General features: G+C 43.7%; 1 long non-coding RNA gene across 1 annotated transcript in view; it reads right to left on the bottom strand.

Moving 5' to 3' along the window:
- The window catches only part of LOC307181276, a 2,057,065-nt gene extending 2,034,710 nt beyond the window's left edge, over positions 1-22,355 (bottom strand). The window contains exon 1 of the long non-coding RNA XR_013826308.1: positions 22,294-22,355. This is a non-coding gene — a long non-coding RNA (uncharacterized lncRNA). The remainder of the gene's footprint in view (positions 1-22,293) is intronic.
- Positions 22,356-22,645: the final 290 nt, after the last annotated feature.

Below are 22,645 nucleotides of genomic sequence, written 5' to 3'. Positions count from 1 at the left end.
ACATCTAAAAAACAAAGCAACAGAACCTAGGGCACTTCCACTTATGGTCCTATAGCTTAGGGAAATTAAAATCAAAAAGACACAGCCACCCCAAAGTTTGGAACGGCTCTGTTTACAAGAACCTCGTTTACAGTACAAGTTCAACATCGCAGAAAGTGAAAAATGGATAAAGAAGTTGTGGTATTTACTTACAAAGCAATATCACTCAGCAATGAAATCTGTGTCATCAGGCCCTTAGCAGCACAATGAGTGGATTCAGGTATGATGATTCTAACTGAAATAAGTCACACAGAAAAAGAAACATCATAAGATATCAGTAATACACGGAATGTAAACTTGGCTACACAGGAACTGAATTACAGAACAGAACAGGGTCTCAAATTTACAAAACCAACTTATTCTTGCTTAAGGGTAAAGGTGAGTTGGGGTGCTGCATAAAACCAGAGATTGAAATGAGCACAGATAAAGTTCCTTAAGCCAAATATGGAATAGACAAGAGCTACTCCTTGCTCAACGAAATGGACTCAACACCCCATATTAAACGCCTAAGAATGTACCTGACTAGTAAGTATCTTAAAACCTATGGATTGCTATGTCTCCGAAAGAGAATCAAGCATGTGTACAGGGGCATAAACGCAGCAGTGATAGGATTGGAGAGGTTTGGTGAGCAAATGAAGACCCTTTGAAGTCATATTGCATGGTACCCATTACACGGGTCTTAACTCTCCAGGTTTAAGGTATTCTTCCTTCAGCTAAAACATGCATGTGGAACCCAAGTATGATCAACCATGTGATCGGGAGACGTGTTGAAATATGTCTCAGTTTTCCTCCCCTGGTACTCGGGTGCAACATTCCAGACGCTTTACTAACACTCTCCCCACTTGGAGAGTCAGTCCCTTTAACCTCCTGTTTGGCCCAGTTTGCAATTTCTGTGGAAGATGAACAGGAATAGCGAGAACCAATGAGAGGCTAGCTGGAGGTGTCTGGACAGGCAAATTTAACTCTCATTTCCCACCAGGAAGAGGAATTAACCAAAGGCTCAGCATGCCGGGCCGGAACCAGATTAGGGCCTGAAGCCATCCTGCGGTGTTGCGGCCAGGTCACAAGAAAGCGAGTTGAAGAAAGGAGCTCAGGGGCACTGTAATTCACAAACCTGCAGAGTTATAAATGACAGCTATCGTCCAAAAATACACTGAACTAAGGCTGCCAAGAGGACTTGAAAGCGGGGCAGAATTGCAGGAAACCGATTTCAGGAGGTAGACTGGAATTGCATTGAAAGCATAGGAAAAGAGGCAGAACGTACACAATGATGCACTTGGCCAAAAAGGGCGTATGCGTTTTTTCCTGAATATATTCAGGAGAAAACGCATACGCCCTTTTTGGCCAACCAAGCAAACTTGCAAAGGAAATCTGCACTACAATGAAGTCTCACTTCCCCCCGGTCAAAAGGGCCATCTGAAAAAAGTGTAAAATCCAGAAAGGCAGGACAGGCCATGGAGAACTGGGAGCCTTGTTATGCTGATGGGCGGGATGTAAATTGCCAACAACCACTCGGGAGAAGTGTATGGTGTTTCCTGAAACATCTAAAAAACAAAGCAACAGAACCTAGGGCACTTCCACTTATGGTCCTATAGCTTAGGGAAATTAAAATCAAAAAGACACAGCCACCCCAAAGTTTGGAACGGCTCTGTTTACAAGAACCTCGTTTACAGTACAAGTTCAACATCGCAGAAAGTGAAAAATGGATAAAGAAGTTGTGGTATTTACTTACAAAGCAATATCACTCAGCAATGAAATCTGTGTCATCAGGCCCTTAGCAGCACAATGAGTGGATTCAGGTATCATGATTCTAACTGAAATAAGTCACACAGAAAAAGAAACATCATAAGATATCAGTAATACACGGAATGTAAACTTGGCTACACAGGAACTGAATTACAGAACAGAACAGGGTCTCAAATTTACAAAACCAACTTATTCTTGCTTAAGGGTAAAGGTGAGTTGGGGTGCTGCATAAAACCAGAGATTGAAATGAGCACAGATAAAGTTCCTTAAGCCAAATATGGAATAGACAAGAGCTACTCCTTGCTCAACGAAATGGACTCAACACCCCATATTAAACGCCTAAGAATGTAACTGACTAGTAAGTATCTTAAAACCTATGGATTGCTATGTCTCCGAAAGAGAATCAAGCATGTGTACAGGGGCATAAACGCAGCAGTGATAGGATTGCAGAGGTCCGGTGAGCAAATGAAGACCCTTTGAAGTCATATTGCATGGTACCCATTCCACGGGTTTCAACTACCCAGGTTTAAGGTATGATTCCTTCAGCTAAAACATGCATGTGGAACCTAGAGTATGATCAACCATGTGATCGGGAGACGTGTTGAAATATGTCTCAGTTTTCCTCCCCTGGTACTCGGGTGCAACATTCCAGACGCTTTACTAACACTCTCCCCACTTGGAGAGTCAGTCCCTTTAACCTCCTGTTTCGCCCAGTTTGCAATTTCTGTGGAAGATGAACAGGAATAGCGAGAACCAATGAGAGGCTAGCTGGAGGTGTCTGGACAGGCAAATTTAACTCTCATTTCCCACCAGGAAGAGGAATTAACCAAAGGCTCAGCATGCCGGGCCGGAACCAGATTAGGGCCTGAAGCCATCCTGCGGTGTTGCGGCCAGGTCACAAGAAAGCGAGTTGAAGAAAGGAGCTCAGGGGCACTGTAATTCACAAACCTGCAGAGTTATAAATGACAGCTATCGTCCAAAAATACACTGAACTAAGGCTGCCAAGAGGACTTGAAAGCGGGGCAGAATTGCAGGAAACCGATTTCAGGAGGTAGACTGGAATTGCATTGAAAGCATAGGAAAAGAGGCAGAACGTACACAATGATGCACTTGGCCAAAAAGGGCGTATGCGTTTTTTCCTGAATATATTCAGGAGAAAACGCATACGCCCTTTTTGGCCAACCAAGCAAACTTGCAAAGGAAATCTGCACTACAATGAAGTCTCACTTCCCCCCGGTCAAAAGGGCCATCTGAAAAAAGTGTAAAATCCAGAAAGGCAGGACAGGCCATGGAGAACTGGGAGCCTTGTTATGCTGATGGGCGGGATGTAAATTGCCAACAACCACTCGGGAGAAGTGTGTGGTGTTTCCTGAAACATCTAAAAAACAAAGCAACAGAACCTAGGGCACTTCCACTTATGGTCCTATAGCTTAGGGAAATTAAAATCAAAAAGACACAGCCACCCCAAAGTTTGGAACGGCTCTGTTTACAAGAACCTCGTTTACAGTACAAGTTCAACATCGCAGAAAGTGAAAAATGGATAAAGAAGTTGTGGTATTTACTTACAAAGCAATATCACTCAGCAATGAAATCTGTGTCATCAGGCCCTTAGCAGCACAATGAGTGGATTCAGGTATGATGATTCTAACTGAAATAAGTCACACAGAAAAAGAAACATCATAAGATATCAGTAATACACGGAATGTAAACTTGGCTACACAGGAACTGAATTACAGAACAGAACAGGGTCTCAAATTTACAAAACCAACTTATTCTTGCTTAAGGGTAAAGGTGAGTTGGGGTGCTGCATAAAACCAGAGATTGAAATGAGCACAGATAAAGTTCCTTAAGCCAAATATGGAATAGACAAGAGCTACTCCTTGCTCAACGAAATGGACTCAACACCCCATATTAAACGCCTAAGAATGTACCTGACTAGTAAGTATCTTAAAACCTATGGATTGCTATGTCTCCGAAAGAGAATCAAGCATGTGTACAGGGGCATAAACGCAGCAGTGATAGGATTGGAGAGGTTTGGTGAGCAAATGAAGACCCTTTGAAGTCATATTGCATGGTACCCATTACACGGGTCTTAACTCTCCAGGTTTAAGGTATTCTTCCTTCAGCTAAAACATGCATGTGGAACCCAAGTATGATCAACCATGTGATCGGGAGACGTGTTGAAATATGTCTCAGTTTTCCTCCCCTGGTACTCGGGTGCAACATTCCAGACGCTTTACTAACACTCTCCCCACTTGGAGAGTCAGTCCCTTTAACCTCCTGTTTGGCCCAGTTTGCAATTTCTGTGGAAGATGAACAGGAATAGCGAGAACCAATGAGAGGCTAGCTGGAGGTGTCTGGACAGGCAAATTTAACTCTCATTTCCCACCAGGAAGAGGAATTAACCAAAGGCTCAGCATGCCGGGCCGGAACCAGATTAGGGCCTGAAGCCATCCTGCGGTGTTGCGGCCAGGTCACAAGAAAGCGAGTTGAAGAAAGGAGCTCAGGGGCACTGTAATTCACAAACCTGCAGAGTTATAAATGACAGCTATCGTCCAAAAATACACTGAACTAAGGCTGCCAAGAGGACTTGAAAGCGGGGCAGAATTGCAGGAAACCGATTTCAGGAGGTAGACTGGAATTGCATTGAAAGCATAGGAAAAGAGGCAGAACGTACACAATGATGCACTTGGCCAAAAAGGGCGTATGCGTTTTTTCCTGAATATATTCAGGAGAAAACGCATACGCCCTTTTTGGCCAACCAAGCAAACTTGCAAAGGAAATCTGCACTACAATGAAGTCTCACTTCCCCCCGGTCAAAAGGGCCATCTGAAAAAAGTGTAAAATCCAGAAAGGCAGGACAGGCCATGGAGAACTGGGAGCCTTGTTATGCTGATGGGCGGGATGTAAATTGCCAACAACCACTCGGGAGAAGTGTATGGTGTTTCCTGAAACATCTAAAAAACAAAGCAACAGAACCTAGGGCACTTCCACTTATGGTCCTATAGCTTAGGGAAATTAAAATCAAAAAGACACAGCCACCCCAAAGTTTGGAACGGCTCTGTTTACAAGAACCTCGTTTACAGTACAAGTTCAACATCGCAGAAAGTGAAAAATGGATAAAGAAGTTGTGGTATTTACTTACAAAGCAATATCACTCAGCAATGAAATCTGTGTCATCAGGCCCTTAGCAGCACAATGAGTGGATTCAGGTATGATGATTCTAACTGAAATAAGTCACACAGAAAAAGAAACATCATAAGATATCAGTAATACACGGAATGTAAACTTGGCTACACAGGAACTGAATTACAGAACAGAACAGGGTCTCAAATTTACAAAACCAACTTATTCTTGCTTAAGGGTAAAGGTGAGTTGGGGTGCTGCATAAAACCAGAGATTGAAATGAGCACAGATAAAGTTCCTTAAGCCAAATATGGAATAGACAAGAGCTACTCCTTGCTCAACGAAATGGACTCAACACCCCATATTAAACGCCTAAGAATGTAACTGACTAGTAAGTATCTTAAAACCTATGGATTGCTATGTCTCCGAAAGAGAATCAAGCATGTGTACAGGGGCATAAACGCAGCAGTGATAGGATTGGAGAGGTTTGGTGAGCAAATGAAGACCCTTTGAAGTCATATTGCATGGTACCCATTACACGGGTCTTAACTCTCCAGGTTTAAGGTATTCTTCCTTCAGCTAAAACATGCATGTGGAACCCAAGTATGATCAACCATGTGAACGGGAGACGTGTTCAAATATGTCTCAGTTTTCCTCCCCTGGTACTCGGGTGCAACATTCCAGACGCTTTACTAACACTCTCCCCACTTGGAGAGTCAGCGCCTTTAACCTCCTGTTTGGCCCAGTTTGCAATTTCTGTGGAAGATGAACAGGAATAGCGAGAACCAATGAGAGGCTAGCTGGAGGTGTCTGGACGGGCAAATTTAACTCTCATTTCCCACCAGGAAAAGGAAATAACCAAAGGCTCAGCGTGCCGTGCCGGAACCAGATTAGGGCCTGAAGCCATCCTGCGGTGTTGCGGCCAGGTCACAAGAAAGCGAGTTGAAGAAAGGAGCTCAGGGGCACTGTAATTCACAAACCTGCAGAGTTATAAATGACAGCTATCGTCCAAAAATACACTGAACTAAGGCTGCCAAGAGGACTTGAATGCGGGGCAGAATTGCAGGAAACCGATTTCAGGAGGTAGACTGGAATTGCATTGAAAGCATAGGAAAAGAGGCAGAACGTACACAATGATGCACTTGGCCAAAAAGGGCGTATGCGTTTTTTCCTGAATATATTCAGGAAAAAACGCATACGCCCTTTTTGGCCAACCAAGCAAACTTGCAAAGGAAATCTGCACTACAATGAAGTCTCACTTCCCCCCGGTCAAAAGGGCCATCTGAAAAAAGTGTAAAATCCAGAAAGGCAGGACAGGCCATGGAGAACTGGGAGCCTTGTTATGCTGATGGGCGGGATGTAAATTGCCAACAACCACTCGGGAGAAGTGTATGGTGTTTCCTGAAACATCTAAAAAACAAAGCAACAGAACCTAGGGCACTTCCACTTATGGTCCTATAGCTTAGGGAAATTAAACTCAAAAAGACACAGCCACCCCAAAGTTTGGAATGGCTCTGTTTACAAGAACCTCGTTTACAGTACAAGTTCAACATCGCAGAAAGTGAAAAATGGATAAAGAAGTTGTGGTATTTACTTACAAAGCAATATCACTCAGCAATGAAATCTGTGTCATCAGGCCCTTAGCATCACAATGAGTGGATTCAGGTATGATGATTCTAACTGAAGTAAGTCACACAGAAAAAGAAACATCATAAGATATCAGTAATACACGGAATGTAAACTTGGCTACACAGGAACTGAATTACAGAACAGAACAGGGTCTCAAATTTAGAAAACCAACTTATGCTTGCTTAAGGGTAAAGGTGAGTTGGGGTGCTGCATAAAACCAGAGATTGAAATGAGCACAGATAAAGTTCCTTAAGTCAAATATGGAATAGACAAGAGCTACTCCTTGCTCAACGAAATGGACTCAACACCGCATATTAAACGCCTAAGAATGTACCTGACTAGTAAGTATCTTAAAACCTATGGATTGCTATGTCTCCGAAAGAGAATCAAGCATGTGTACAGAGGCATAAACGCAGCAGTGATAGGATTGGAGAGGTTCGGTGAGCAAATGAAGACCCTTTGAAGTCATATTGCATGGTACCCATTCCACGGGTCTTAACTCTCCTGGTTTAAGGTATTCTTCCTTCAGCTAAAACATGCATGTGGAACCCAAGTATGATCAACCATGTGAACGGGAGACGTGTTCAAATATGTCTCAGTTTTCCTCCCCTGGTACTCGGGTGCAACATTCCAGACGCTTTACTAACACTCTCCCCACTTGGAGAGTCAGCGCCTTTAACCTCCTGTTTGGCCCAGTTTGCAATTTCTGCGGAAGATGAACAGGAATAGCGAGAACCAATGAGAGACTAGCTGGAGGTGTGTGGACGGGCAAATTTAACTCTCATTTCCCACCAGGAAGAGGAAATAACCAAAGTCTCAGCGTGCCGTGCCGGAACCAGATTAGGGCCTGAAGCCATCCTGCGGCGTTGCGGCCAGGTCACAAGAAAGCGAGTTGAAGAAAGGAGCTCAGGGGCACTGTAATTCACAAACCTGCAGAGTTATAAATGACAGCTATCGTCCAAAAATAGACTGAAGTAAGGCTGCCAAGAGGACTTGAAAGCGGGGCAGAATTGCAGGAAACCGATTTCAGGAGGTAGACTGGAATTGCATTGAAAGCATAGGAAAAGAGGCAGAACGTCCACAATGATGCACTTGGCCAAAAAGGGCGTATGCGTTTTTTCCTGAATATATTCAGGAAAAAACGCATACGCCCTTTTTGGCCAACCAAGCAAGCTTGCAAAGGAAATCTGCACTACAATGAAGTCTCACTTCCCCCCGGTCAAAAGGGCCATCTGAAAAAAGTGTAAAATCCAGAAAGGCAGGACAGGCCATGGAGAACTGGGAGCCTTGTTATGCTGATGGGCGGGATGTAAATTGCCAACAACCACTCGGGAGAAGTGTATGGTGTTTCCTGAAACATCTAAAAAACAAAGCAACAGAACCTAGGGCACTTCCACTTATGGTCCTATAGCTTAGGGAAATTAAAATCAAAAAGACACAGCCACCCCAATGTTTGGAACGGCTCTGTTTACAAGAACCTCGTTTACAGTACAAGTTCAACATCGCAGAAAGTGAAAAATGGATAAAAAAGTTGTGGTATTTACTTACAAAGCAATATCACTCAGCAATGAAATCTGTGTCATCAGGCCCTTAGCAGCACAATGAGTGGATTCAGGTATGATGATTCTAACTGAAATAAGTCACACAGAAAAAGAAACATCATAAGATATCAGTAATACACGGAATGTAAACTTGGCTACACAGGAACTGAATTACAGAACAGAACAGGGTCTCAAATTTAGAAAACCAACTTATTCTTGCTTAAGGGTAAAGGTGAGTTGGGGTGCTGCATAAAACCAGAGATTGAAATGAGCACAGATAAAGTTCCTTAAGCCAAATATGGAATAGACAAGAGCTACTCCTTGCTCAACGAAATGGACTCAACACCCCATATTAAACGCCTAAGAATGTACCTGACTAGTAAGTATCTTAAAACCTATGGATTGCTATGTCTCCGAAAGAGAATCAAGCATGTGTACAGGGGCATAAACGCAGCAGTGATAGGATTGGAGAGGTTCGGTGAGCAAATGAAGACCCTTTGAAGTCATATTGCATGCTACCCATTCCACGGGTTTCAACTACCCAGGTTTAAGGTATTCTTCCTTCAGCTAAAACATGCATGTGGAACCTAGAGTATGATCAACCAAGTGATCGGGAGACGTGTTCAAATATGTCTCAGTTTTCCTCCCCTGGTACTCGGGTGCAACATTCCAGACGCTTTACTAACACTCTCTCCACTTGGAGAGTCAGCGCCTTTAACCTCCTGTTTGGCCCAGTTTGCAATTTCTGCGGAAGATGAACAGGAATAGCGAGAACCAATGAGAGGCTAGCTGGAGGTGTCTGGACGGGCAAATTTAACTCTCATTTCCCTCCAGGAAGAGGAATTAACCAAAGGCTCAGCATGCCGGGCCGGAACCAGATTATGGCCTGAAGCCATCCTGCGGTGTTGCGGCCAGGTCACAAGAAAGCGAGTTGAAGAAAGGAGCTCAGGGGCACTGTAATTCACAAACCTGCAGAGTTATAAATGACAGCTATCGTCCAAAAATAGACTGAAGTAAGGCTGCCAAGAGGACTTGAAAGCGGGGCAGAATTGCAGGAAACCGATTTCAGGAGGTAGACTGGAATTGCATTGAAAGCATAGGAAAAGAGGCAGAATGTCCATAATGATGCACTTGGCCAAAAAGGGCGTATGCGTTTTTTCCTGAATATATTCAGGAAAAAACGCATACGCCCTTTTTGGCCAACCAAGCAAGCTTGCAAAGGAAATCTGCACTACAATGAAGTCTCACTTCCCCCCGGTCAAAAGGGCCATCTGAATAAAGTGTAAAATCCAGAAAGGCAACAGGCCATTGAGAACTGGGAGCCTTGTTATGCTGATGGGTGGGATGTAAATTGCCAACAGACACTTGGGAGAAGAGTATGGTGTTTCCTGAAACATCTAAAAAACAAAGCAACAGAGCCTAGGGCACTGCCACTTATGGTCCTATAGCTTAGGGAAATTAAAATCAAAAAGACAGAGCCACCCCAAAGTTTGGAACGGCTCTGTTTACAAGAACCTCGTTTACAGTACAAGTTCAACATCGCAGAAAGTGAAAAATGGATAAAGAACTTGTGGTACTTACGTACAATGCAGTATCACTCAGCAATGAAATCTATGTCATCAGGCCCGTAGCAGCATAATGAGCAGATTCAGGTACTATGATTCTAACTGAGATAAGTCACACAGAAGAAGAAACATCATAAAATATCAGTAATACACAGAATGTAAACTTGGCTACACAGGAACTGAATTACAGAACAGAACAGGGTCTCAAATTTAGAAAACCAACTTATGCTTGCTTAAGGGGAAAGGTGAGTTGGGGTGCTGCATAAAACCAGAGATTGAAATGAGCACAGATAAAGTTCCTTAAGTCAAATATGGAATAGACAAGAGCTACTCCTTGCTCAACGAAATGGACTCAACACCGCATATTAAACGCCTAAGAATGTACCTGACTAGTAAGTAGCGTAAAACCTATGGATTGCTATGTCTCCAAAAGAGAATCAAGCATGTGTACAGGGGAATAAACGCAGCAGTGATAGGATTGTAGGGGTTCGGTGAGCAAATGAAGACCCTTTGAAGTCATATTGCATGGTACCCATTACACGGGTCTCAACTCTCCAGGTTTAAGGTATTCTTTCTTCAGCTAAAACATTCATGTGGAACCCAAGTATGATCAACCATGTGAACGGGAGACGTGTTCAAATATGTCTCAGTTTTCCTCCCCTGGTACTCGGGTGCAACATTCCAGACGCTTTACTAACACTCTCCCCACTTGGAGAGTCAGCGCCTTTAACCTCCTGTTTGGCACAGTTTGCAATTTCTGCGGAAGATGAACAGGAATAGCGAGAACCAATGAGAGGCTAGCTGGAGGTGTCTGGACGGGCAAATTTAACTCTCATTTCCCACCAGGAAGAGGAAATAACCAAAGGCTCAGCGTGCCGTACCGGAACCAGATTAGGGCCTGAAGCCATCCTGCGGTGTTGCGGCCAGCTCAAAAGAAAGCGAGTTGAAGAAAGGAGCTCAGGGGCACTGTAATTCACAAACCTGCAGAGTTATAAATGACAGCTATCGTCCAAAAATAGACTGAAGTAAGGCTGCCAAGAGGACTTTAAAGCGGGGCTGAATTGCAGGAAACCGATTTCAGGAGGTAGACTGGAATTGCATTGAAAGCATAGGAAAAGAGGCAGAACGTCCACAATGATGTACTTGGCCAAAAAGGGCGTATGCGTTTTTTCCTGAATATATTCAGGAAAAAACGCATACGCCCTTTTTGGCCAACCAAGCAAGCTTGCAAAGGAAATCTGCACTACAATGAAGTCTCACTTCCCCCCGGTCAAAAGGGCCATCTGAAAAAAGTGTAAAATCAAGAAAGGCAGGACAGGCCATGGAGAACTGGGAGCCTTGTTATGCTGATGGGCGGGATGTAAATTGCCAACAACCACTCGGGAGAAGTGTATGGTGTTTCCTGAAACATCTAAAAAACAAAGCAACAGAACCTAGGGCACTTCCACTTATGGTCCTATAGCTTAGGGAAATTAAACTCAAAAAGACACAGCCACCCCAAAGTTTGGGACACCTCTGTTTACAAGAACCTCGTTTACAGTACAAGTTCAACATCGCAGAAAGTGAAAAATGGATAAAGAAGTTGTGGTATTTACTTACAAAGCAATATCACTCAGCAATGAAATCTGTGTCATCAGGCCCTTAGCAGCACAATGAGTGGATTCAGGTATGATGATTCTAACTGAAGTAAGTCACACAGAAAAAGAAACATCATAAGATATCAGTAATACACGGAATGTAAACTTGGCTACACAGGAACTGAATTACAGAACAGAACAGGGTCTCAAATTTAGAAAACCAACTTATGCTTGCTTAAGGGTAAAGGTGAGTTGGGGTGCTGCATAAAACCAGAGATTGAAATGAGCACAGATAAAGTTCCTTAAGTCAAATATGGAATAGACAAGAGCTACTCCTTGCTCAACGAAATGGACTCAACACCGCATATTAAACGCCTAAGAATGTACCTGACTAGTAAGTATCTTAAAACCTATGGATTGCTATGTCTCCGAAAGAGAATCAAGCATGTGTACAGGGGCATAAACGCAGCAGTGATAGGATTGGAGAGGTTCGGTGAGCAAATGAAGACCCTTTGGAGTCATATTGCATGGTACCCATTACACGGGTCTCAACTCTCCAGGTTTAAGGTATTCTTCCTTCAGCTAAAACATGCATGTGGAACCCAAGTATGATCAACCAAGTGAACGGGAGACGTGTTCAAATATGTCTCAGTTTTCCTCCCCTGGTACTCGGGTGCAACATTCCAGACGCTTTACTAACACTCTCCCCACTTGGAGAGTCAGCGCCTTTAACCTCCTGTTTGGCCCAGTTTGCAATTTCTGCGGAAGATGAACAGGAATAGCGAGAACCAATGAGAGACTAGCTGGAGGTGTCTGGACGGGCAAATTTAACTCTCATTTCCCACCAGGAAGAGGAAATAACCAAAGTCTCAGCGTGCCGTGCCGGAAACAGATTAGGGCCTGAAGCCATCCTGCGGTGTTGCGGCCAGGTTACAAGAAAGCGAGTTGAAGAAAGGAGCTCAGGGGCACTGTAATTCACAAACATGCAAATTTATAAATGACAGCTATCGTCCAAAAATAGACTGAGGTAAGGCTGCCAAGAGGACTTGAAAGCGGGGCAGAATTGCAGGAAACCGATTTCAGGAGGTAGACTGGAATTGCATTGAAAGCATAGGAAAAGAGGCAGAACGTCCACAATGATGCACTTGGCCAAAAAGGGCGTATGCGTTTTTTCCTGAATATATTCAGGAAAAAACGCATACGCCCTTTTTGGCCAACCAAGCAAGCTTGCAAAGGAAATCTGCACTACAATGAAGTCTCACTTCCCCCCGGTCAAAAGGGCCATCTGAAAAAAGTGTAAAATCCAGAAAGGCAGGACAGGCCATGGAGAACTGGGAGCCTTGTTATGCTGATGGGCGGGATGTAAATTGCCAACAACCACTCGGGTGAAGTGTATGGTGTTTCCTGAAACATCTAAAAAACAAAGCAACAGAACCTAGGGCACTTCCACTTATGGTCCTATACGTTAGGGAAATTAAAATCAAAAAGACACAGCCACCCCAAAGTTTGGAACGGCTCTGTTTACAAGAACCTCGTTTACAGTACAAGTTCAACATCGCAGAAAGTGAAAAATGGATAAAGAAGTTGTGGTATTTACTTACAAAGCAATATCACTCAGCAATGAAATCTGTGTCATCAGGCCCTTAGCAGCACAATGAGTGGATTCAGGTATGATGATTCTAACTGAAATAAGTCACACAGAAAAAGAAACATCATAAGATATCAGTAATACACGGAATGGAAACTTGGCTACACAGGAACTGAATTACAGAACAGAACAGGGTCTCAAATTTAGAAAACCAACTTATGCTTGCTTAAGGGGAAAGGTGAGTTGGGGTGCTGCATAAAACCAGAGATTGAAATGAGCACAGATAAAGTTCCTTAAGTCAAATATGGAATAGACAAGAGCTACTCCTTGCTCAACGAAATGGACTCAACACCGCATATTAAACGCCTAAGAATGTACCTGACTAGTAAGTATCTTAAAACCTATGGATTGCTATGTCTCCGAAAGAGAATCAAGCATGTGTACAGGGGCATAAACGCAGCAGTGATAGGATTGGAGAGGTTCGGTGAGCAAATGAAGACCCTTTGAAGTCATATTGCATGGTACCCATTACACGGGTCTTAACTCTCCAGGTTTAAGGTATTCTTCCTTCAGCTAAAACATGCATGTGGAACCCAAGTATGATCAACCATGTGAACGGGAGACGTGTTCAAATATGTCTCAGTTTTCCTCCCCTGGTACTCGGGTGCAACATTCCAGACGCTTTACTAACACTCTCCCCACTTGGAGAGTCAGCGCCTTTAACCTCCTGTTTGGCCCAGTTTGCAATTTCTGCGGAAGATGAACAGGAATAGCGAGAACCAATGAGAGACTAGCTGGAGGTGTGTGGACGGGCAAATTTAACTCTCATTTCCCACCAGGAAGAGGAAATAACCAAAGGCTCAGCGTGCCGTGCCGGAACCAGATTAGGGCCTGAAGCCATCCTGCGGCGTTGCGGCCAGGTCACAAGAAAGCGAGTTGAAGAAAGGAGCTCAGGGTCACTGTAATTCACAAACCTGCAAATTTATAAATGACAGCTATCGTCCAAAAATAGACTGAAGTAAGGCTGCCAAGAGGACTTGAAAGCGGGGCAGAATTGCAGGAAACCGATTTCAGGAGGTAGACTGGAATTGCATTGAAAGCATAGGAAAAGAGGCAGAACGTCCACAATGATGCACTTGGCCAAAAAGGGCGTATGCGTTTTTTCCTGAATATATTCAGGAAAAAACGCATACGCCCTTTTTGGCCAACCAAGCAAGCTTGCAAAGGAAATCTGCACTACAATGAAGTCTCACTTCCCCCTGGTCAAAAGGGCCATCTGAAAAAAGTGTAAAATCCAGAAAGGCAGGACAGGCCATGGAGAACTGGGAGCCTTGTTATGCTGATGGGCGGGATGTAAATTGCCAACAACCACTGGGGAGAAGTGTATGGTGTTTCCTGAAACATCTAAAAAACAAAGCAACAGAACCTAGGGCACTTCCACTTATGGTCCTATAGCTTAGGGAAATTAAAATCAAAAAGACACAGCCACCCCAAAGTTTGGAACGGCTCTGTTTACAAGAACCTCGTTTACAGTACAAGTTCAACATCGCAGAAAGTGAAAAATGGATAAAGAACTTGTGGTATTTACTTACAAAGCAATATCACTCAGCAATGAAATCTGTGTCATCAGGCCCTTAGCAGCACAATGAGTGGATTCAGGTATGATGATTCTAACTGAAATAAGTCACACAGAAAAAGAAACATCATAAGATATCAGTAATACACGGAATGTAAACTTGGCTACACAGGAACTGAATTACAGAACAGAACAGGGTCTCAAATTTAGAAAACCAACTTATGCTTGCTTAAGGGTAAAGGTGAGTTGGGGTGCTGCATAAAACCAGAGATTGAAATGAGCACAGATAAAGTTCCTTAAGTCAAATATGGAATAGACAAGAGCTACTACTTGCTCAACGAAATGGACTCAACACCCCATATTAAACGCCTAAGAATGTACCTGACTAGTAAGTATCTTAAAACCTATGGATTGCTATGTCTCTGAAAGAGAATCAAGCATGTGTACAGGGGCATAAACGCAGCAGTGATAGGATTGGAGAGGTTCGGTGAGCAAATGAAGACCCTTTGAAGTCATATTGCATGGTACCCATTACACGGGTCTCAACTCTCCAGGTTTAAGGTATTCTTCCTTCAGCTAAAACATGCATGTGGAACCCAAGTATGATCAACCATGTGAACGGGAGACGTGTTCAAATATGTCTCAGTTTTCGTACCCTGGTACTCGGGTGCAACATTCCAGACGCTTTACTAACACTCTCCCCACTTGGAGAGTCAGCGCCTTTAACCTCCTGTTTGTCCCAGTTTGCAATTTCTGCGGAAGATGAACAGGAATAGCGAGAACCAATGAGAGGCTAGCTGGAGGTGTCTGGACGGGCAAATTTAACTCTCATTTCTCAACAGGAAGAGGAAATAACCAAAGGTTCAGCGTGCCGTACCGGAACCAGATTAGGGCCTGAAGCCATCCTGCGGTGTTGCGGCCAGGTCACAAGAAAGCGAGTTGAAGAAACGAGCTCAGGGGCACTGTAATTCACAAACCTGCAGAGTTATAAATGACAGCTATCGTCCAAAAATAGACTGAAGTAAGGCTGCCAAGAGGACTTGAAAGCGGGGCAGAATTGCAGGAAACCGATTTCAGGAGGTAGACTGGAATTGCACTGAAAGCATAGGAAAAGAGGCAGAACGTCCACAATGATGCACTTGGCCAAAAAGGGCGTATGCGTTTTTTCCTGAATATATTCAGGAAAAAACGCATACGCCCTTTTTGGCCAACCAAGCAAGCTTGCAAAGGAAATCTGCACTACAATGAAGTCTCACTTCCCCCCGGTCAAAAGGGCCATCTGAAAAAAGTGTAAAATACAGAAAGGCAACAGGCCATTGAGAACTGGGAGCCTTGTTATGCTGATGGGCGGGATGTAAATTGCCAACAACCACTCGGGAGAAGTGTATGGTGTTTCCTGAAATATCTAAGAAACAAAGCAACAGAGCCTAGGGCACTTCCACTTATGGTCCTATAGCTTAGGGAAATTAAAATCAAAAAGACACAGCCACCCCAAAGTTTGGAACGGCTCTGTTTACAAGAACCTCGTTTACAGTACAAGTTCAACATCGCAGAAAGTGAAAAATGGATAAAGAACTTGTGGTACTTACGTACAATGCAGTATCACTCAGCAATGAAATCTATGTCATCAGGCCCGTAGCAGCATAATGAGTGGATTCAGGTATGATGATTCTAACTGAAGTAAGTCACACAGAAAAAGAAACATCATAAGATATCAGTAATACACGGAATGTAAACTTGGCTACACAGGAACTGAATTACAGAACAGAACAGGGTCTCAAATTTAGAAAACCAACTTATGCTTGCTTAAGTGTAAAGGTGAGTTGGGGTGCTGCATAAAACCAGAGATTGAAATGAGCACAGATAAAGTTCCTTAAGTCAAATATGGAATAGACAAGAGCTACTCCTTGCTCAACGAAATGGACTCAACACCGCATATTAAACGCCTAAAAATGTACCTGACTAGTAAGTATCGTAAAACGTATGGATTGCTATGTCTCCAAAAGAGAATCAAGCATGTGTACAGGGGCATAAACGCAGCAGTGATAGGATTGGAGAGGTTCGGTGAGCAAATAAAGACCCTTTGAAGTCATATTGCATGGTACCCATTTCAAGGGTCTCAACTCTCCAGGTTTAAGGTATTCTTCCTTCAGCTAAAACATGCATGTGGAACCCAAGTATGATCAACCATGTGAACGGGAGACGTGTTCAAATATGTCTCAGTTTTCCTCCCCTGGTACTCGGGTGCAACATTCCAGACGCTTTACTAACACTCTCCCCACTTGGAGAGTCAGCGCCTTTAACCTCCTGTTTGGCCCAGTTTGCAATTTCTGCGGAAGATGAACAGGAATAGCGAGAACCAATGAGAGGCTAGCTGGAGGTGTCTGGACGGGCAAATTTAACTCTCATTTCCCACCAGGAAGAGGAAATAACCAAAGGCTCAGCGTGCCGTACCGGAACCAGATTAGGGCCTGAAGGCATCCTGCGGTGTTGCGGCCAGCTCAAAAGAAAGCGAGTTGAAGAAAGGAGCTCAGGGGCACTGTAATTCACAAACCTGCAGAGTTATAAATGACAGCTATCGTCCAAAAATATACTGAAGTAAGGCTGCCAAGAGGACTTGAAAGCGGGGCAGAATTGCAGGAAACCGATTTCAGGAGGTAGACTGGAATTGCATTGAAAGCATAGGAAAAGAGGCAGAACGTCCACATTGATGCACTTGGCCAAAAAGGGCGTATGCGTTTTTTCCTGAATATATTCACGAAAAAACGCATACGCCCTTTTTGGCCAACCAAGCAAGCTTGCAAAGGAAATCTGCACTACAATGAAGTCTCACTTCCCCCCGGTCAAAAGGGCCATCTGAAAAAAGTGTAAAATCCAGAAAGGCAGGACAGGCCATGGAGAACTGGGAGCCTTGTTATGCTGATGGGCGGGATGTAAATTGCCAACAACCACTCGGGAGAAGTGTATGGTGTTTCCTGAAACATCTAAAAAACAAAGCAACAGAACCTAGGGCACTTCCACTTATGGTCCTATAGCTTAGGGAAATTAAAATCAAAAAGACACAGCCACCCCAAAGTTTGGGACGCCTCTGTTTACAAGAACCTCGTTTACAGTACAAGTTCAACATCACAGAAAGTGAAAAATGGATAAAGAAGTTGTGGTATTTACTTACAAAGCAATATCACTCAGCAATGAAATCTATGTCATCAGGCCCTTAGCATCACAATGAGTGGATTCAGGTATGATGATTCTAACTGAAATAAGTCACACAGAAAAAGAAACATCGTAAGATATCAGTAATACACGGAATGTAAACTTGGCTACACAGGAACTGAATTACAGAACAGAACAGGGTCTCAAATTTAGAAAACCAACTTATGCTTGCTTAAGGGTAAAGGTGAGTTGGGGTGCTGCATAAAACCAGAGATTGAAATGAGCACAGATAACGTTCCTTAAGTCAAATATGGAATAGACAAGAGCTACTCCTTGCTCAATGAAATGGACTCAACATCGCATATTAAACGCCTAAGAATGTACCTGACTAGTAAGTATCTTAAAACCTATGGATTGCTATGTCTCCGAAAGAGAATCAAGCATGTGTACAGGGGCATAAACGCAGCAGTGATAGGATTGGAGAGGTTCGGTGAGCAAATGAAGACCCTTTGAAGTCATATTGCATGGTACCCATTCCACGGGTCTTAACTCTACAGGTTTAAGGTATTCTTCCTTCAGCTAAAACATGCATGTGGAACCCAAGTATGATCAACCATGTGAACGGGAGACGTGTTCAAATATGTCTCAGTTTTCCTCCCCTGGTACTCGGGTGCAACATTCCAGACGCTTTACTAACACTCTCCCCACTTGGAGAGTCAGCGCCTTTAACCTCCTGTTTGGCCCAGTTTGCAATTTCTGCGGAAGATGAACAGGAATATCGAGAACCAATGAGAGACTAGCTGGAGGTGTGCGGACGGGCAAATTTAACTCTCATTTCCCACCAGGAAGAGGAAATAACCAAAGGCTCAGCGTGCCATGCCGGAACCAGATTAGGGCCTGAAGCCATCCTGCGGTGTTGCGGCCAGGTCACAAGAAAGCGAGTTGAAGAAACGAGCTCAGGGGCACTGTAATTCACAAACCTGCAGAGTTATAAATGACAGCTATCGTCCAAAAATAGACTGAAGTAAGGCTGCCAAGAGGACTTGAAAGCGGGGCAGAATTGCAGGAAACCGATTTCAGGAGGTAGACTGGAATTGCATTGAAAGCATAGGAAAAGAGGCAGAACGTCCACAATGATGCACTTGGCCAAAAAGGGCGTATGCGTTTTTTCCTGAATATATTCAGGAAAAAACGCATACGCCCTTTTTGGCCCAACAAGCAAGCTTGCAAAGGAAATCTGCACTACAATGAAGTCTCACTTCCCCCCGGTCAAAAGGGCCATCTGAAAAAAGTGTAAAATCCAGAAAGGCAGGACAGGCCATGGAGAACTGGGAGCCTTGTTATGCTGATGGGCGGGACGTAAATTGCCAACAACCACTCGGGAGAAGTGTATAGTGTTTCCTGAAACATCTAAAAAACAAAGCAACAGAGCCTAGGGCACTTTCACTTATGGTCCTATAGCTTAGTGAAATTAAATCAAAAAGACACAGCCACCCCAAAGTTTGGGACGCCTCCGTTTACAAGAACCTCGTTTACCGTACAAGTTCAATATCACAGAAAGTGAAAAATGGATAAAGAACTTGTGGTACTTACGTACAATGCAGTATCACTAAGCAATGAAATCTATGTCATCAGGCCCGTAGCAGCACAATGAGTGGATTCAGGTACGATGATTCTAACTGAAATAAGTCACACAGAAAAAGAAACATCATAAGATATCACTAATACACGGAATGTAAACTTGGCTACACAGGAACTGCATTCCAAAACAGAACAGGGTCTCAAATTTAGAAAACCAACTTATGCTTGCTTAAGGGGAAAGGTGAGTTGGGGTGCTGCATAAAACCGGAGATTGAAATGAGCACAGATAAAGTTCCTTAAGCCAAATATGGAATAGACAAGAGCTACTCCTTGCTCAACGAAATGGACTCAACACCCCATATTAAACGCCTAAGAATGTACCTGACTAGTAAGTATCGTAAAACCTATGGATTGCTATGTCTCCAAAAGAGAATCAAGCGTGTGTACAGGGGCATAAACGCAGCAGTGATAGGATTGGAGAGGTTCGGTGAGCAAATGAAGACCCTTTGAAGTCATATTGCATGGTACCCATTCCACGGGTCTCAACTCTCCAGGTTTAAGGTATTCTTCCTTCAGCTAAAACATGCATGTGGAACCCAGAGTATGATCAACCATGTGAACGGGAGACTTGTTTAAATATGTCTCAGTTTTCCTCCCCTGGTACTCAGGTGCAACATTCCAGACGCTTTACTAACACTCTCCCGACTTGGAGAGTCAGTCCCTTTAACCTCCTATTTGGCCCAGTTTGCAATTTCTGCGGAAGATGAACAGGAATAGCGAGAACCAATGAGAGACTAGCTGGAGGTGTCTGAACGGGCAAATTTAACTCTCATTTCCCACCGGGAAGAGGAATTAACCAAAGGCTCAGCATGCCGGGCCGGAACCAGATTAGGGCCTGAAGCCATCCTGCGGTGTTGCGGCCAGGTCACAAGAAAGCGAGTTGAAGAAACGAGCTCAGGGGCACTGTAATTCACAAACCTGCAGAGTTATAAATGACAGCTATCGTCCAAAAATAGACTGAAGTAAGGCTGCCAAGAGGACTTGAAAGCGGGGCAGAATTGCAGGAAACCGATTTCAGGAGGTAGACTGGAATTGCATTGAAAGCATAGGAAAAGAGGCAGAACGTCCACAATGATGCACTTGGCCAAAAAGGGCGTATGCGTTTTTTCCTGAATATATTCAGGAAAAAACGCATACGCCCTTTTTGGCCAACCAAGCAAGCTTGCAAAGGAAATCTGCACTACAATGAAGTCTCACTTCCCCCCGGTCAAAAGGGCCATCTGAAAAAAGTGTAAAATCCAGAAAGGCAGGACAGGCCATGGAGAACTGGGAGCCTTGTTATGCTGATGGGCGGGATGTAAATTGCCAACAACCACTCGGGAGAAGTGTATGGTGTTTCCTGAAACATCTAAAAACCAAAGCAACAGAACCTAGGGCACTTCCACTTATGGTCCTATAGCTTAGGGAAATTAAAATCAAAAAGACACAGCCACCCCAAAGTTTGGAACGGCTCTGTTTACAAGAACCTCGTTTACAGTACAAGTTCAACATCGCAGAAAGTGAAAAATGGATAAAGAAGTTGTGGTATTTACTTACAAAGCAATATCACTCAGCAATGAAATCTGTGTCATCAGGCCCTTAGCAGCACAATGAGTGGATTCAGGTATGATGATTCTAACTGAAGTAAGTCACACAGAAAAAGAAACTTCATAAGATATCAGTAATACACGGAATGGAAACTTGGCTACACAGGAACTGAATTACAGAACAGAACAGGGTCTCAAATTTAGAAAACCAACTTATGCTTGCTTAAGGGTAAAGGTGAGTTGGGGTGCTGCATAAAACCAGAGATTGAAATGAGCACAGATAACGTTCCTTAAGTCAAATATGGAATAGACAAGAGCTACTCCTTGCTCAATGAAATGGACTCAACATCGCATATTAAACGCCTAAGAATGTACCTGACTAGTAAGTATCTTAAAACCTATGGATTGCTATGTCTCCGAAAGAGAATCAAGCATGTGTACAGGGGCATAAACGCAGCAGTGATAGGATTGGAGAGGTTCGGTGAGCAAATGAAGACCCTTTGAAGTCATATTGCATGGTACCCATTCCACGGGTCTTAACTCTACAGGTTTAAGGTATTCTTCCTTCAGCTAAAACATGCATGTGGAACCTAGAGTATGATCAACCATGTGATCGGGAGACGTGTTCAAATATGTCTCAGTTTTCCTCCCCTGGTACTCGGGTGCAACATTCCAGACGCTTTACTAACACTCTCCCCACTTGGAGAGTCAGTCCCTTTAACCTCTTGTTTGGCCCAGTTTGCAATTTCTGCGGAAGATGAACAGGAATAGCGAGAACCAATGAGAGGCTAGCTGGAGGTGTCTGGACGGGCAAATTTAACTCTCATTTCCCACCAGGAAGAGGAATTAACCAAAGGCTCACCATGCCGGGCCGGAACCAGATTAGGGCCTGAAGCCATCCTGCGGTGTTGCGGCCAGGTCACAAGAAAGCGAGTTGAAGAAAGGAGCTCAGGGGCACTGTAATTCACAAACCTGCAGAGTTATAAATGACAGCTATCGTCCAAAAATAGACTGAAGTAAGGCTGCCAAGAGGACTTCAAAGCGGGGCAGAATTGCAGGAAACCGATTTCAGGAGGTAGACTGAAATTGCATTGAAAGCATAGGAAAAGAGGCAGAACGTCCACAATGATGTACTTGGCCAAAAAGGGCGTATGCGTTTTTTCCTGAATATATTCAGGAAAAAACGCATACGCCCTTTTTGGCCAACCAAGCAAGCTTGCAAAGGAAATCTGCACTACAATGAAGTCTCACTTCCCCCCGGTCAAAAGGGCCATCTGAAAAAAGTGTAAAATCCAGAAAGGCAGGACAGGCCATGGAGAACTGGGAGCCTTGTTATGCTGATGGGCGGGATGTAAATTGCCAACAGACACTTGGGAAAAGTGTATGGTGTATCCTGAAACATCTCAAAAACAAAGCAACAGAGCCTAGGGCACTGCCACTTATGGTCCTATAGCTTAGGGAAATTAAAATCAAAAAGACACAGCCACCCCAAAGTTTGGGACGACTCTGTTTACAAGAACCTCGTTTACAGTACAAGTTCAACATCGCAGAAAGTGAAAAATGGATAAAGAAGTTGTGGTATTTACTTACAAAGCAATATCATTCAGCAATGAAATCTGTGTCATCAGGCCCTTAGCATCACAATGAGTGGATTCAAGTATGATGATTCTAACTGAAATAAGTCACACAGAAAAAGAAACATCATAAGATATTAGTAATACACGGAATGTAAACTTGGCTACACAGGAACTGAATTACAGAACAGAACAGGGTCTCAAATTTAGAAAACCAACTTATGCTTGCTTAAGGGTAAAGGTGAGTTGGGGTGCTGCATAAAACCAGAGATTGAAATGAGCACAGATAAAGTTCCTTAAGTCAAATATGGAATAGACAAGAGCTACTCCTTGCTCAACGAAATGGACTCAACACCGCATATTA

This window comes from Stenella coeruleoalba (genome assembly GCF_951394435.1).
Source record: "Stenella coeruleoalba genome assembly, contig: scaffold_52, whole genome shotgun sequence".
Classification (NCBI taxonomy): domain Eukaryota; kingdom Metazoa; phylum Chordata; class Mammalia; order Artiodactyla; family Delphinidae; genus Stenella; species Stenella coeruleoalba.
This window is presented reverse-complemented; position numbering and strand designations above follow the sequence as displayed.